The following is an 18,000-nucleotide window of genomic DNA, read 5'->3' as shown; positions in this document are numbered from 1 at the left end:
ATGGTTGATCCAGAAGAAGAAACCCAGGGCTAAGAAGGCAGATGTGGGTAATGAAAGTAAAGTTGGAAGACCAACAAAGAGGGTGCTCAGACATAAAGTTATGGCAAGGGATATTGCAAGGGGCAAACAACTGACCCTTGATGGAATCAACAAAAATAAAAAATGAAGTTCCTCTCCTGGAACATAAGGGGTCTTAAGAGTCCCCAGAAGCAATTTGCTATAAAACAATATATCTTGGAAATGAAACTTGATATCTATCTTCTTCAGGAGGTTAAAATGTCCTACCAAACTTTTGCAACCATTGTTGGTAAACTTTGGTCAGGGGCTGCCTTTTTGTATGTGGATGCTTTAGGGGCGTCTTGGAGAATTGCTACCCTCTGGGACCCCCTCAAAGTCTAAAGAAAGATTTATGTTAGCACTCAAAATTTCCTAGTGGTTACTCTCCAATATGGTGAGCACTATTGGCACTCGTTCAATATATATGCCCCCAATTCCAAAGCGAGAAGGCATCTGGTCTGGGGGAAATCTCTGAACTCATGGTTGTGGACCAGAAGTCTCATTACATATTGGTAGGAGACTTTAATACCCCCCTCTACCCCTCTGAGAAATGTGGAGGCCTAGTGGATTTTTCAGATAGCATGGGAGATCTCGCTAACCTTATTAATGTTACTAGCCTCTTTGATCTTGATCTTCAAGGTGTCCCCTATAGTCAGTCGAATAATAGGAAAGGCAATCATTTAAATTAAGTTAGACTGGATATATTTCTTGCCTCTACCAACTGGGATATTGGTCACAACTCCTACCTAAATACTCTCCTAAGAACCGCTTCTGTTCATAGCCCCCTCCTGCTCCATTGGAAGGATAGATGCAACCTGGGTCCCCCCCACTTTTCGCTATGAGATTATGTGGGCCTCCCACATGGATTTTAGAGACCTGGTCAAGGGCTAGTGGGCTACCATGATCCAAGGGACTTTAATGTTCAAAATTGTGGAGAAACTGAAACTCATCTACAGGGAAGTTAAAGGTTGGAATAAGGCAACCTTTGGTGACATCTTCAAAAAGAAATTGGAGTTGTGCTCCAGACTGGAACAATTCCAGAGCAATATGGCTGCAGGTGACCCACCTCACTCTCTGTTGGTTGAGGAAGAAGAATTTCGTAAGAATTGGAAGAAAATCCTTTCTAAGGGGGAAATCTATTCGAAACAAAGATCCAGAATTCAGTGCCTGAAAGAGGGAGACAAAAACTTGGCTTTCTTCTATCGCTCAATGAGCATCCATAAAAGGAGAAACTTTATCAAATGTCTAAAGGATGACTCAGATCAGGAGATCATTGGAGAATTTCTAATTGGCCAAACTACCACTGAATTCTTCATCTGTATGTGCACTAAATCTGGAAGAAACAATGTGTCTCTCCAGGATAGGCTTTTGAGTAAGCTCCCTAATGCTATTGGGGAGGAGGATAACTATTAGCTCCTTTCTCCTATCTCCTCAGAGGAGGTCCGCGTGGTGGTCTTTGCGATGGGTGCTTTCAAGACCCCGGGCCTAGATGGCTTCCCCCCGACGTTCTTCCAGGATTATTGGGACACTGTTAGTTATGATGTTACTAAAGTGGTGAAGGACTTCTTCAAGACTGGAAAATTACTGAAAAAATTGAATAACACCTACATTGTTCTTGTCCCCAAGTCTTCAAATCCCAGTTGCATGAAGAAATTTCAGCCCATAAGCCTCTGCAATTCTATCTACAAAAAGAATTCTAAGGTCTTAGTGAATAGATTTAAGCCCCTTATGGCAAAGTTTATTAGTCCCTCCCAAAAAGGTTTTGTCCCTAGTCATCAAATTCTGGATGTAGCCATTGCCACCCATGAAATAATCCACTCTATGAATAGGAGCAGAATCCTAGGTATGGCTTTCAAGCTCGACATTTCAAAAGCTTATAATAATGTCAACTGATGCTTCTTATTTAAAACCTTCTCAAAATTGGGCTTCGATCAGAGGGTTGCAAACATGATTCGGGAATGTGTTTCTACGGTCCAATTCTTAGTCCTGATCAACAGGACCTCTAGGGGCTACTTTAAATATGAAAAAGGTATTCGACAAGGAGACCCTCTGTCCCCTTATCTTTTCATCATGGTTGTTGAAGTCTTGAGTAGGAATGCGGTTGATATGATGATCAATGGTAGACTGCAGGGATTCAAAGAAGCTTCTACTATTCCCCCCTCAATGATCCAACAATTTGTTGGTGTTACCTTTCTGTTTGGTATATCCTCAGTAATTGAGGCCAAACTATGGAAGAATTTACTGGTGGATTATGCCAATGCCTTGGGGCAATGTATCAATTATGACAAGAGTAATCTCTTCTTCCTTAACACCTATGTCGACCTTTAGCTTAAAATCCTCTCTATACTAGGGTGTAAGTTTGTTTCTCTTCCAAGGACTTACCTGGGTCTCCCCCTCACTGTTAAAGAGGTTACCCCTGCATTCTGGAATACTATCCTTGAGCGAATACAGAAGAAACTTGCTGGTTGGAAAGGGAAATTCCTTAGTAGTGCAGGAAAGCTCCAACTCCTTGCTGCTTCCCTCTTGGACATCCCAGTTTACTTCCTTTCCTTGTTCAAAATATCTGGTGCTATGGGGGAAAATCTTGAGAGGATCCAAAGAACCTTTCTATGGACAGGCATGGAGGAAAAGAAACGCCTCTCTCTACTAAATTAGGACACTGTTTTCTTACCCAAATCCATGGGAGGACTTGGTATTAGAAAGATAAGTGCCTTGAACAAGGCTTTAATTGCAAAAGTGGGATGGACCCTAGCTAAAGGTGAGGTGGACTGGTGTAACATTATTAGGGCCAATTATTTGGAAAGGGAGCAATTCTATTGTAACTTGAATGCTGGTGACCTTCCTCATGGGTCTAAACTATGGAACAACATCTTGAAACTCAAACCGGTTATTAGAGAAGGATGGAAATTGCAGGAAGATTAGGTTCTGGGAAGACTCTTGGGTGGATGAAAAACCTCTGGCAGATTCTCAATTCTGCCAAATTATGTATCCCTTAAAGGAGCACTTAGGGGAGTACATTACTGATTATATGGAGCTGGGAAGAGGAAGATGGAAGAACATAGCTTGGATCTTCTCTAATAGACCTCACCTGTTACCCACTGCTCTGGAGCTACAGGATCTTATGCTAGAATGCAGAATTGCCCTAGCTCCCTAGGAAGACAGATTCATTTGGAAGGGGACCCAGTTGGGGGCTTTCTCGGTCAAGTCCTCTTATAGACAGCTCCTGAGACCCACTGGTGATGTTGAGTGTTGGAGGAAGATATAGAACTCATAGGTGATCCCTAAAGTCAACTTCTTCTGGTGGTCCCTAATGCATGAAAAAATCCTAACTCAGGACAATCTAAAAAGGAGGGGTTTCCAACTTTCCAATAGATGCATTTTATGTAAAGCTGAAGAGGAAACTATTGACCACCTTTTCATCCACTACCCCTTCGTTGGACACTTGTGGACCATTACCCTTGAAAAATTTGGTTTGCAATGGGTTTTTTAGGATAGCATTAACCAGTTTATCACTGGATGGACTCCTCCCTCCCACCACCCCCTGATTCTCCAATTATGGAGATAGATCCCTCCTCATATCTATTGGGGGGTCTAGAAAGAAAGAAATAACAAAATCTTTAGAGATGTTGAATCCTCCCTGGATAAAGTCTTCTACAATTGATTCAAAATGATTTTGGATAATATATTAGTGACTAAGTGGAAACTGCCCCCACCCCCAATTCTCCCAATTCAATGGAATTTTTTTTTGCTGAACTATGGATGCTCCCCCCGGAGTTTGAAGTTTACAACAATAGTGCAAAGATCAACACGAAAAAGACCAAATGGTTAGCCCCAAACCCCCATTGGTACAAATTAAACTTTGATCAGTCTGCGAAAACATCTGCCAAGCGGGAGGTAGATGTTGGCTTGATGATGATTGTAATGTATTCATCACTTGTTGTCATTGATGAAAGACTCTCACACACACATATGATTATATTGACTACCAATGTAACTTCAATTGTTTACACTGTCAATCGGTATGTTAGACATTTATCTCTAACCGGTACTTTGTTTCAACCAGTATGTGCATAATAGACAACCTATGGTTATACTAAGTTGGCATCAAGATGAAGATCAAGATGGAGATCAAGCGGAGACTAAAGGACAATGGTTCATATGTTTTATTCAAACCAGTATTAATTGTTCCAACCAGTATTTGTTAATTTTTGTGATGAGTTACCAGCATTGACTACTTGGCGGTAATTTTTGTGATGAGTTACCACACCGACTACTTGGCAGTAATTTTTGTGATGAGTTATGATCACTTGTCTAGATACACTGCACCTAGGATATTGTGTTTGATTTCCTTGGACCGAAATAAGATTTGAATGTCTATTTAAAGACATCTTAGTGAATCATTTGAGACAGATGTTATGTAACTGATGGTATGCATCAAGAACAAAAGTTTTTGTTGAAGAGCAATAAGTGTTAAGCTGAAGAGTTTGTTGAAGAGCGGTGTTGAATGTACTTAGAAGGATCTGACCAAGCAAGTATTGTGCGACTCAAAATAGATCAAACGATTCTTGTTGTTTTCTAACCATTACAACAGAATCAAATCCCTTAACCGGGTAAGCTCTAACAAGCTTCAATGTACAAATCCTCTAGCAAGGTGATCCATTAGTTTGGATTCTTAAATCCTCCAGCGAGGTTACTCCTAACAGGGTACTACTCTTAAGAGGGTATAAGCTTCTAATCAAGCTTTGGGATCTCTAACAAGATTCACTCCTAGCAGAGCACTTTGTAGACCTTAACCGGTCAGTTATCTATTACTGCAGATAGTTAACTTGTGAGTTCCATCTCACCATGGTTTTTAACTATTTGGGTTTTCCATGTATAAACACTTGTGTTATGGTGGATGCTTTACTTTTTGTGGATGTTGTTATATCTTTTTGGATTGCATGCATTGTGTTTAAAAGCTTTGTTAAGTTTATCTATCAGTTATTTTTTGAAGTAGTGGATTATTTGGTGTCACTGATTCAACCCCCCCCCTCTTAGTGCTTTTCAAGTCCATAAATTGGTATTAGAGCCTAACTTCTTTGAAGCTTAATCGCTTAGAAGGAAGCCTTGAAACCACCATGGGGGACAGGAGCTACTTCGAGATGCCTAGAGAGCTAGAAGCTAGTAGAAATGAACTTGAAACCCTTAGGGTCAAATTGAAAGCTTCTCAAGTGAAAAGGAGAGAGCTAATTGAACAACTATTAGAGATATTTGATAATAGTTCTTCAGATGAAGCCAATATTGATGCTTTATCAGAGGAAGTTGAAAAGTTGAATGGTGAGAAACTGAATCTAAGGAGAGAGCTAGAAGGTCTCACTATCTGCATGAGTTAGGAATAGGAAGCCAGAAGAGCTATTGAAGATCTTATCAAGGAAAGAGATCAAGAGATTACAAAGATCAAATGGGAAAAAGACAATATGCATGAGAATTTGATTGCCGAAAGAGAAGAAAAGGAGAACCTACAACTAGATCTTGAGCTTGCATCATCTCTGAAAGAGAACCTGTCTAAACATAATGAAGATCTCATCAAATAGCTTACTGAAGCCAATGAGAAATTGGAGAAGTTCATAAAAATTTCTACCATGCTGGAAGAACAAATTCAATCACAAAGAATGAAGGGTGATATCTCTAGACTTGGTTTTCACACAACTGAAAAAGGTGAATCCTCTGGTACAAAGAGCAACAATCCTAAGAACAAATCTGCTCCTAAGATCAATAAGCCTACCAGTAAGGTCTTTAAACCTATCTTCTTTGTTTTCTATAAACTTGGTCACACTGCAAATGTTTGTAGAGACAAACCTAATAGAAATGCAAGTTACAATACTAATTCTAGGTATGTGTCCAAGAAATTTGAAGGTTATTGCTTCACATGTGGAATGTATGGACATAGATCCATTGAATGCAGATATGGAGAAAACAATCCTGTGCCACACATGCATCCAAGACCAAATGGTGACCAGATGAGGAACTTTGATATCTGGGTAAACTTGAACTGGCAAAGATCCTACGACAACTAGTTTTGTCCATTTGAGATGGAAAAGGTAACAAATGTTATTTGTACCTTCTATAATAACTTTGGTCATGTGGCTATGAATTGCATAAAAAGAACAAGAAGAGGAAATGCTAGACCTTGGAGATCATCTGGTATGGCCTGTTATCACTATAACAAACTGAGGCACTTAGCAAAATTTCATAGATCCAAAAATAGCAAACCAATCAACTCTTCCAAGGATCAAAAAGGAAAGAAGAAAGTTGATATTGAAGAAACCAGAGAGGATATGAATCAGATTTGGAAGAAGAAAAGTGATGACTCGCCTGGAGAAGAAACTGTTCCTTCACCCAGTGAAGAGAACCCTACACTGGTGACTTAAGCCTTTTTAATATGGCTAAGGGGATCTTAACGATAAAACATCTCTAGACCCCTTGTGAAAATGCGTTAAAGAATTTTGAAACATGAAATTTTGGTAACTTTTTGTTAACATTTTATCAACCCGTTTTCCACTTGAGTGGTGAAATTATAGTTTGTAACCCTAACAGGTGAGCATTTATTGCAGTAGGTAAAAAAGATAAAAGTGAGTTTTACTTTGTCATTTTTACTCTAACTCATTCGAGAAAGAAATTTGAAGCGATTGCAGAGCTGAGTAAGACTGTCTTGTTGTTAATTGTCGAATTGTTTCATGATTTGAGAAATTAGGTTGAATTGAAGGTTGCAGAAGGTCGAACTGGTTTGCACTTGGGCATTTCAATCAGTAAACGGAGCAACGTGCACAAAACAAGGTATTTCTTTGAATATACCACTTCAAATCTTGTTTATCTAAAATGGCATCTACTTCAAAGTCTGTAGAGAGGTTGATGATCACTTCTGAGCCTATGGAAGCTGCAAAGGCAGGGCAGATTGTGTCATATAATGCATTGTCACAAGTTCCAAGCAGAGTTTTGGTCAAAGGTGATTCGTCCAATTGAAATCACTTTATGATGAGAATGGTAAAATTAAGACACAATATGCTAGGGTTTTTTAAAAGGGTTTTCATAATGCCTCCTATTTTCTTGAAGATTTCGAAGAAGCACATATTATAATAATTTTGAGTAGAGTTCACGGAGAAAATATGTACTTAGAAAGAACTCACACAATTACAAAGGAAACCATTCAGACTGTGTCTGGCTACTTCTCAACCGGTGAAGTACCTGAGTTAAGGAAAATTTCTAAGGACACCGTCTTCAACTTAACCAGTTCTACTTTTGATAAGCGTGCCTTTTCTATCAACAATATTAGAGACAAACTAGTAGCAATGGTGATAGGCTACTAAGTATTTTACTCCAGTAGACTTAATAGTGTTCCATCTGTAGTAATTCATACAACTCATAGAATGATTGTTGATAATGCAGATTATGATCTCTATGAAGCCATCAGAAGGCAATTATTTCAAAATTTGCAATCAGTTAAAAAGGATAACAGTAAAAAATTCAAGTATGGTCAGCTATTGGTCGGATTATTCTTTTATTTTCATAACTTTCTACCAAGAATTGGAGACACTGATTGGTCAAAGGACTCACCTGTCTCTACACAAATTAAGAACATCATCAAGGTTGTAAAGAATACTTTCCATGCTGCCCTGAATAGGTATTTAAATGAGTTTCAAAAGAAGATGAGTATGAGAATGAGGCTACCGGAATATGTGGTAAAACACTTTGACAAGGACACAATCTTCACCGTTACCGCTAACTTTTGCTTAATGAAAGCAATTGAGCCTAGAGAAGAAGAAATGGAAGACATGAGTTATGAGGTTAACCATGATCTATTGGTTGGTTATGCTAATACCCTATTAGCATCACCAATAGACAAGATGCAGGCAAAACTGGACATTGTGGCAGTCCAAGAGGCACCTAAACAAACCAGTACTGCACCTATTAAAAGTACAAAAGAAAAGAACAAAAAGTTTGATGAAGTATCTTCAACAAAGAGTACTAGGGTTACCAAGAGTGTCCTAATAAAAAAGGAACCAGAACCCAAAGTATCTATTAAGAAAGAGACAAAGAAGAGAGGCAGAAAATTAATTTTGCAACCAAAATTAGAGGGAACGAATTCTGATAAAGAACCAAAGAAAGCAAAAACAACCAGCAAAATATCCAAGAAGGTTAAGGAAGTGCCAAAGGCAACTGTGCCTATTGATATAGCATCCTTCAAACCTGAAACCCATTTTGAAAGGACAATGAAGACACTAAGGAGGAATAGGTTTGACAATGTAAAGGAACATTTTTTATTCCTTCATTGAAGATGAGAAAGAGCAAGTGATTCAATAGGTAATCACTCATCTATGTCATTACAGTAGATATCCACATGAATTAGAAAAGGATATCTCAGATTCTTTGAATACTATTCTTTTGAATAAATGGGAGGAAGCTATTAAATTAGAAAAAGAAATCATTGATGAGGTATTTGTACAATATTTTCGCGAGGATGATATTAGTGCCTTAGTTGCTCGGTACAAATATTAGTTTACATTCAAAGCAAGAAGACTAAAGTTACTCAGTGGAAAGAGAGAAATCATTGAGACTAAGACTCATCATATAGCTTATGACATCAAATAGATGGAAGAGCTCATCCAATCCTCTATGAATAAGGATAATGCTACTGATGATGTTACTCTATCGGAAATGGATGAAGAGGAGATTATTCAACTTGATGAGGTCTATCCACTCAAGAAGAAGGATGATTCCATTATTCTTGTTGATGATAATGTTCAAAACATAGTGGACCTATCTGGAGACAACACTGCACCAGATATGGAGCCCCTAGTAATCACTAATGTATGGGTTACACTAGTTGAGAAACTGACTACTCAACTAAAAGTGGACAATCCACTTGCAACAGAACAACTGGGGAAACCCCAATCTCCACTGGTCATTCAAGAATTTTAGAAGGAGACTACTAAAAATGTTGCCACACAGTCACCTAAACAGACAACAGAGCAGAATACAGAGAAAGCTATCATTAAGGTTGTATCCCCTGAACCGGCAAAGCAAAAACAACTTGAAGATGATGATGATGATTCTTTAAGTATTTCAGGACCTATTGATATGAACACTTTGAGTGCATCATAAATGATGAAGATTGCCAATGTTATGCAATCTAGAGCGCATAAGACGAGACTAAAAGAGAAAAGGGTTGAAGCAGAGACAATTCAAACTGCAGTAGAAATTTTGTCTGGTCTACTACCAGAAACATCTATAGCACATCTTTCTACACCCATCAACAAACTTGATCAGTTGCAGATGCATCTGATCAAATCAAGTCACTAGAAGATGCTGCTCAACTATATGCTGAAAAGAATCACAAGAAGAAGTATGGAGAAAAAATGGCAAAGGATATTGATAGTGGGAAAATGGTTCTGTCGTACAATAAGGATTTGTTGAAAAATTCTATTGAAATGGGAGGAAAGTATCTTGCTTCCACCTCTAATGTTTCTTTCTTTTATTCTGACATTTCAACAAGACAAATAGAAATAGAGCAAGAGCTAGAAAGGATATGCAAGGCATATGTCCCACTCTAGGACTCTATACTTACCTTTAACAAATCTATAGATGATTTGCATAATAGATTGCATATATATGATAATGAGAAGTCTAAAAGACTCCGGTCTCTAAAGGAACTCAAGAGTCTGCTCACATCACAAGTAGACATATTACAGAGAGCCTACTCCAATGCAGAAGCTATCTTAGCAACCCATGAAATCTGCAACTTGGACTCAATGGAAGAATTCAATTCACAGCTATTGTCTGCATTTGAGTATACTGAGAACGTGTTGGAGTTGTGGACAAACACTTTGTCACAATTGAAGTCAAGCTACCATGTTATTTCCATGAGACTTGCTTATGCTTGAAATTTGATACAGTTTTTTTGTTACTATTGTATATGCTAAACACTATGATACAAATTGTCTATATATATATATATATATTGATTTTTTAATTTGGCATTGTTGTCAAAGGAGGAGTAGAAATATGTATGTGTGTTTTTGAAAATTTTGTATAATGTATGCATTAAGGGGGAGCATGAGTAAATGTGTAAATTTGTAAATTTGTTGTCCATACACACTTAGCGATATTACTGTAAAATTTTCTTAGTGTTGCCTTCAATGCCAAAGGGGGAGATTGTTGGCTTTGTGATGATTGTAATGTATTCATCACTTGTTGTCATTGATGAAACACTCTCACACACACATATGATTATATTGACTACTGGTGTAACTTCAATTGTTTACACTACCAATCAGTATGTTAGAGGTTTATCTCTAACCGGTACTTTGTGTCAACCGGTATGTGCATAAGAGACAACCTATGGTTATACTAAGTCAGCATCAAGATAAAGATCAAGATGGAGATCAATCAGAGACTCAAGGACAATGGTTCATATGTTTTATTAAAACCAATATTAATTGTTCCAACCGGTATTTGTTAATTTTTGTGATGAGTTACCAACACCGACTACTTGGCTGTAATTTTTGTGATGAGTTATGATCACTTGTCTAGATACAGTGCACCTAGGAAATTGTGTTTTGATTTCCTTGGACCGACATAAGATTTGAATGTCTATTTAAAGACATCTTAGTTTATCATTTGAGACAGATGTTATGTAACTGATGGTACGCATGAAGAGCAAAAGTTTTTGTTGAAGAGCGATAAGTGTTAAGATGAAGAGTTTCTTGAAGAGTAGTGTTGAATGTACTTAGAAGGATATGATCAAGCAAGTATTGTGCTACTTAGAACAGATCAAACCATTCTTGTTTTTTTCTAACCATTACAATAGAATCAAACCCTTAATCAGGTAAGCTCTAACAAGCTTCAATGTACAAATCCTCTAACAAGGTGATCCATTAGTTTGGATTCTTAAATCCTCCAGGGAGGTTACTCCTAACAAGGTACTACTCTTAACTAGGTATAAGCTTCTAATCAAGCTTTGGGATCTCTAACAATATTTTCTCCTAGCAGAGCACTTTGTAGACCTTAACCAATCAGTTATCTATTACTGTAGATAGTTAACTTGTGAGTTCCATCTCACTCTGGTTTTTACCTATTTAGGTTTTCCATGTATAAACACTTGTGTTATGTTGGATGCTTTACTTTTTGTGGATGTTGTTATATCTTTTTGGATTGAATGCATTGTGTTTAAAATCTTTGTTAAGTTTATCTACTAGTTAGTGTTTGAAGTAGTGGATTATTTGGTGTCATTGATTCACCCCCCCCCCACTCTTAGTGCTTTTCAAGTCCATCAATGGAGTCATTCGTGACCACCTGGGAAATATTGTTGCAGCCTATGTGAGCAACCTAAAGAAACATACTGTCACTCAAGCCGAGGGAATGGCTCTTCTCTAGGGTCTAAGATTTGCTACTACTATTGGCATTAAACATCTGGAAATTGAAGGCAACTCATAGACCATTGTAGAAATGGTTAGTGGTAGACTTGCTACTGGGTGGAAAGTGGATTCCATTTTGAGGGATGCTAGGATGATTTTGGCTGACCTTGATGGTTTCACCATCTGCCATATCTTCAGAGAAGGGAATGTTGTTGCAGACTCTATGGTGGTGGTGGGAATGCTGCCAAACGGCTTACGATGCTGGAGGAACCCCGATTTGTTGCCAATGATCACCAAGGAGATATTGGAGATAGAAAAAACTAAGTCTAATGATGAACCCATATAACTATCACCAGATGAAGAGCCAAATTTCAAATTTCAAATTTGGAGGGGAAACCCGCCCATCATGGGTTGGGCCTTCCACATAGCTACATATGGCCTTGTCATCACCTTCAAAGGGGGTTTAATAATGATGATAGTTGTTGTTATAGTACTGATATCTGGAATGCTAATTTCCTAATTATCATCCAGATGGATATAATTAGTGGTGATAAAAGCGATAGTTGGGATCGGCCAAATCACATTGGCTGGATTGAGAGTTCGCACAAGTGTAGTAGATTTCGTGAAAGTGAAATCTGCTTAGGCACAACTTGGAATAATCACACCATTTATTGCATGATTTTATCGCATAACTGGCTAAGTTTTTATCTCAACTCTTCCTCTGCTCTTTCGGATTTGTTGTTTTGATACCCTATTTCTCTTTTGCTCTACTAAGCTGGAAGAAATGACCATGGGGGTGATAGGCTAGGACTAGAACTCGACAAAACTGGTGAATTTAAAGCCAAGTCGGTGGTGTGGTTTGTCTGTTTGGAAGGAGGGATTGATAAATTTATGGAAAAACTGAAAGGGAATGATGAGAGATTGTCTAAGTAGTTCATGGCTTCTTGGGAGGATAGAAGGGTTACCATTGGGGGTATTTCCTTTGAAATTAATGAAGAGGTGATTTCCCAAGCGACAAGTCTGTCCATGGAGGGGAGGAAATGGAAGAAACAAAGCCACATTTTGGATAGTACCAGCCTAAACTAGTTTTTTCATGAAGGGGAGAACCCTGTGAAGAGGGCAAGCGACTTCAACTGGGAGGAGCTTCCACCACCGTGGGATGAGGTCTTCTATATCATTATGAAATACTTCACTTTGGTAGGACGGTGTGTAATGTTTTGCTATTATCACATCCCTTTCCTTAACCATCTTAGAAATAAAGATCATATCTCCATTCCATTTTTTCTGCTACACTCGTTGTACTCCAATGTTAAGGATATTGCCAAAGCCAAGAAAAAAGGAAAAGACTTACCCATTCTGCACCAAGGCCTCATCTCATGGCTCTACAATTTCAACTTGGCCCTTTTCCCACCCCACATAATCTCTATCCAAAATGTGGCTGAAAACTGTCCCTTAGCCATTGCTACCGATAAACCCAGTACAAGCCCTCCTTGGCTGCCTGAAATTGGCTCCTGCAGTAAGAAAAACAAAAGCACCTTCCTGAGGATGCTAGAACCCCTAAGAAAGTTAGAATTCAGGAGATTGATTTTGATGTGGAGATTACAGATGAGGCCAACACCCCTCACCATTCTATGAGACTGGCCTCCAAATGCCCTGAAAAATCCTTAAGAGACCCCTCCTCATCCCATGAAACTGGGAATTCCATCCCCTTCAAGAATGTGGCCCTGTTTTAGTCTACCTCAACCCCCCATTCTGTTAGCTCCACCCATGCTTCTGAGAGCCCAAAAAATTCCATGAGTTCGGAGGCCGGCCCCAAATCCCAGACAAACTCTCCCTCCCTGACTCTTAGGTTCAAGAAGATGATGGTGGTGGAGGAAGTGAGCAACATAAAGGAGGAAGAGGACAACAACCTAGCGGAGTTGGGTAAGAAAGTGGAGGGTTTGTTTGATAATTTGCAAGAAATCGCCAACAAAATGGAGGCCATGGAAAACAAGCTGCAGGACGTCTCCAGGTTTTCTTTGAATGTTATGCATTGTTTGGTGACCACTTTGTGGCTTCTGTAGGAAAGTACTATTAAAGGCAAAGGCAAGGAGGATGATGATTACGGGGCTCTATTCAAATTCCTCACCAATGAATGGGCTAGGAAGCTCCTCTCCAAGAGGAGCCATGAGAAAAAGAAATAGTTTTCTTCTATGTCTCGGACCTCTAGTTATTTGTTTGGCCCTAGTAGCCTCTAGACTTATAGTTTTAATTTTTGTTTATGTTTGAACTTATCTACCTGTTGCCCTGCGTGGCAAATGTTTAAAATGTTTATTAAGACTTTTATATATTTGATGAACATGCGTAGAATGATTATTGTTTTTGATAGAGGAAAGTTGAGAGGGCTCTAATTTTGCCACTGCTCTGTTGACATTTGGCTTGCCACTATTTCTTTGTTTTGTTCCTGGGTCAGCCCCCTTGTTTTGGCTGCTTTTAATATTAAAAACAATGATATTTACGTTGAAGGCATGCATTATATGAAATCGACGAGTTGTCAGAGAACATCCACGACTGATATTACACCCATAACCATGCAAGACAATTGGAAAAATGTTGACCATTCATTTGGTCTTTGCCATTTTCTTTTCAGATTTTCACAAAATATAGTTTTACTCGTCAACGTGTTTCATAGTTTCTGGTTGCCTAGATACTGCTACCGTTTTAATTTATTGTGAATGTGAATGGTACAGTCATTTGCTGGCTTCTTCGTACCTTGCTATGGGTAAGATATCAATATTCAATATAAATATTCTTTACCATTACTGGATTTTGATTTTTAAAAATCTCTTGGACACTTTAATTTTTTTTATGTCGGAATGGTTACGTTGGATATTTCATACGTTGAATATGTTTTTAACTTATTTGAAAGATTTCAATAATAGTTATTTTATAATATACAAAGTCAATTTTGTTTTCAAATAACAAATAATATATAAATAATAAATTATATGTTTCATCTTTTTAAATATTTGTTTTTTTATTTTTTATAATTACTATATTATATATGTATATATGAATTTTTATATTATTATATATATAAAAATGGTAATAAGTTTTTAAGTTTTTTAAAATAATTAATAAAATATTAGTTATATCTCATACACTTGTAATGTTCAACATAAAACTAAACAATTTAATTTTTTAATTTTAATATGGTTTATTTTTATTTTTAATATTTTTATTAGAAGGACAATTTTATTTTTTGAAATTTCACTATATTTATGTTCAATCTTGTAATAATTTAATATTTGCTAATTTATTTAAGAAGTTAACTATAATAATTCTCAATATTATAATTTTTTATTTTATTTTCAATTAATTAATAAATATGGTCAAAAGGTGCATTGGATATTGTTCAATTTTATGCGTATACCTATTTTTTTTGTCTAATCCATTGAAGGGCATGAGTATTCCACATAAATACAAATAGTCTTGAATAAGGTAAACTAAAACCTAACGAAACACATACAATAACTTTTCTAATATTAACATTAAAATTTGGAAGGGCTCTTGAAGTAAAATATAATTATATCTCGTGTCTTTTAATTGTTCACATTAAGATAATTATCTCTTTAAACCTAACCACATTAGGGCCTATATTTTTTCTAAATATTAAGGCATATTAAATTATTTTTAAAATTATATGTATACAAATTAGTTATATATAAGATTAATTTTATAAAATTTTGATAATTTTCTTAAGTTATTTTTATATGATATTTTTAAAATTATTTTATTGTAGTATATAATCAATTTTGAATTTAATTATATAATAAAATTATATTTATTGTTGTATACAATATTTGAAATAATATAAATTATCTTTCTTTTTTTAAATATAAGCACTACCATAAGAGGTAGCTCCTTGTATTCATAAAAAATAGATTACAAAGATGTTCATATACAAATAATTGTGTAGGAGAAAGCCTATTTTGGCACCAATCTCTATCACCCTATATACTTTGGCTAGATTAAGAAGATCTTTGTTGTTGCCCATGAAATCTTAAATTCCTCCAAGTTCTTCTTCTTCTCTACACTAGTCCTGAACAAATGCCATGCCTCTACATTTATTTCATACTCTTTTCTTCCCTCAAGTATATTGTATTCAACATCATGCATGACTCAAGGACTTCTAGAAATAGATTGATTTCTCCATCAATAGCACCCTAGCGCTCCTGCCGGATAATGTGTTTTGCAATTTGTATCACCCAAAAGTTGCTAAGGACTTGAACCATGGGCTCAAACATAGCTCAAAAATCATCGCATTGTGTTTGTGTCATTGTTGACACGTTGCTACACCTAGAATGCATATTACCACATCCCATGCCTCATTGTATCTCAACTGAAATATGGCTCATCTTTGTTCTTCCCTGATCACCTATATGAATGGATAATGGGTGCCAAATTGTAAGCCATTTCAAATGAGATTTTTGATCCTTGCAAACCACCAAGTTGCCACTTCTATCACGTCCCACTAAAAAATAGTCTCTCATTCAGGAAGAGTACAATCTTTTCCATTCTAACTTATCACTTTTGAATCACCAATGTTAGTCAAGAAAGATCCACTACAATGCATCTTATGGCTATCTAAATATGGTGAGACATCCCTGTAACCATACATGGGCAAAGGATCATTCCACACTTGTGTCTTTGAAAATTACTTCGTTCAAACCATCCCATTTCTCGAAGGAGTTCATGATCTCCTCCACATCACTATATTTTTGTATCTTCCAGCTCTATCTATTCCTCTCTCCTCTCTCTATCTTTATCTTTCCCATCCTCTCTATATTTTTCTCCTTCTCCAAATCCATCTCTATCTTCCTCTTTATCTATATAAGATCATACTCATAATAGAATCTAATTATCTTTGACCTCATGTACTACACAAATACATACCAAATTATACTATAGTTTTTCTATTTTCCCTTCTACATCTCCTCGGCGTACCCATTGCACACCAAGGTCACCGAAGAAAAAATACAACTAATAAACCGCGTAAGAAAATTATTAACCATGTTGGGTCATTAATTAATAAATAATCATTGACCTATTAACCTCCACATAGAATAAGAATAGCCCACCTTAAGAACAACTGCAATTCCATCCTTCCCTCTATGTGATCCCAAATGGCCATCTCTTATCGCAAGCTCTGTATTGTTTTCATTTCAATTTTTCTTCTCTTCTTCCACCTTCCTCTTTCCCATGGATTAATGTCCAACAGATGTCCTTCCCCAGAATCCCAAGCTTTGCTCCTCTTCAAAGCGGCCTTGAATGACTCCAAGGTCTCTCTCAGTTCATGGGTAAATGGAATGGATTGTTGTACATCCTAGATTGGCATTTCCTACGACAATCACACCAATTATGTTGTCTCTCTCTATGTATCAAGTGCAATCTATCCCTCTTCTCCCCAAGTTGTGATATCTGAGAGCCTACGCCAACTTCATTTTCTCACATCACTTACAATATATGGATTATCAGGTACTACCATTCCTCCCTATTTGGGAAATCTTTCTTATATTCACTCTTTACATTTACCTTATATTGGCTTAAGTGGGAAGATTCTGCCTTTCATTTGTTTGCTCACTTGCCTTAAAATCCTTGATCTTTTGAGCAATAACTTGAATAGAAGCTACCTTCCTACCTTAGCAATCTTCCCTATATTGAGGCTTTAGTTTTATCTGATAATAGATTTAGTGGGATGATTCCGCCTCTCGTTTGTTCGCTCACTGGCCTTACATTCCTTGATTGGAAGCATACCTTCTTGTTCGCTCACCTGCCTTGCATTCCTTGATCTTTCAAACAATTACTTCAATGGAAGCATACCTTCTTGCCTTGGAAATCTTGCTTCTTTAACTCACCTTGACCTGGGTAACAACCAACTTAGTGAAAACATACTGGCTTGTCTTGGAAGTCTCTCTTTATTGAATAAATTAGATCTTTCATACAATCAATTCAGCAGTATCATTCTAGATTCATTGGGCAATCTCTCTTTACTAGAGTTGTTGGAAATTAATGATAACCAATTGAGTGGGACCATTCCCCCTTCATTTGCTCACCTTTCCTCACTCACTCACTTGAATGTTGATGGCAATCATTTCATTGAAACCATCTCTTCTTTGTCACTTCCAGCTTCTTTACATACTCTATGCCTGTCATTAAACCATTACTAGTCGATTTTAGAAACTTTCTTTCACAACATTACAAGATTAAGTGATTTGTATATATCTGATTGTGTCCTAAATATTAGCACAACTTGGATTTCACCCTTTGATTTATCTTATCTACGTTTAGTGTCATGTATGATTGACGATGAATTTCCACCTTGGATTTCAACACAATTCTCAATTGAATCGTTGGGTATAACTAATGCTAGTCTTGTGGGCGTAATTCCCTCTTGGCTATGGGCAACCAGTCCTCTATTGTTTCATCTAAATCTTTCAGGAAATCTTTTGGAAGGAAACCTATCCTCAAATACTTCATTGTGGATGCATATAGAACAACTAGATTTGGT

This window comes from Cryptomeria japonica, unplaced genomic scaffold (assembly GCF_030272615.1).
Source record: "Cryptomeria japonica unplaced genomic scaffold, Sugi_1.0 HiC_scaffold_37, whole genome shotgun sequence".
In the NCBI taxonomy this organism is placed as follows: Eukaryota; Viridiplantae; Streptophyta; class Pinopsida; order Cupressales; family Cupressaceae; genus Cryptomeria; species Cryptomeria japonica.
This window is presented reverse-complemented; position numbering follows the sequence as displayed.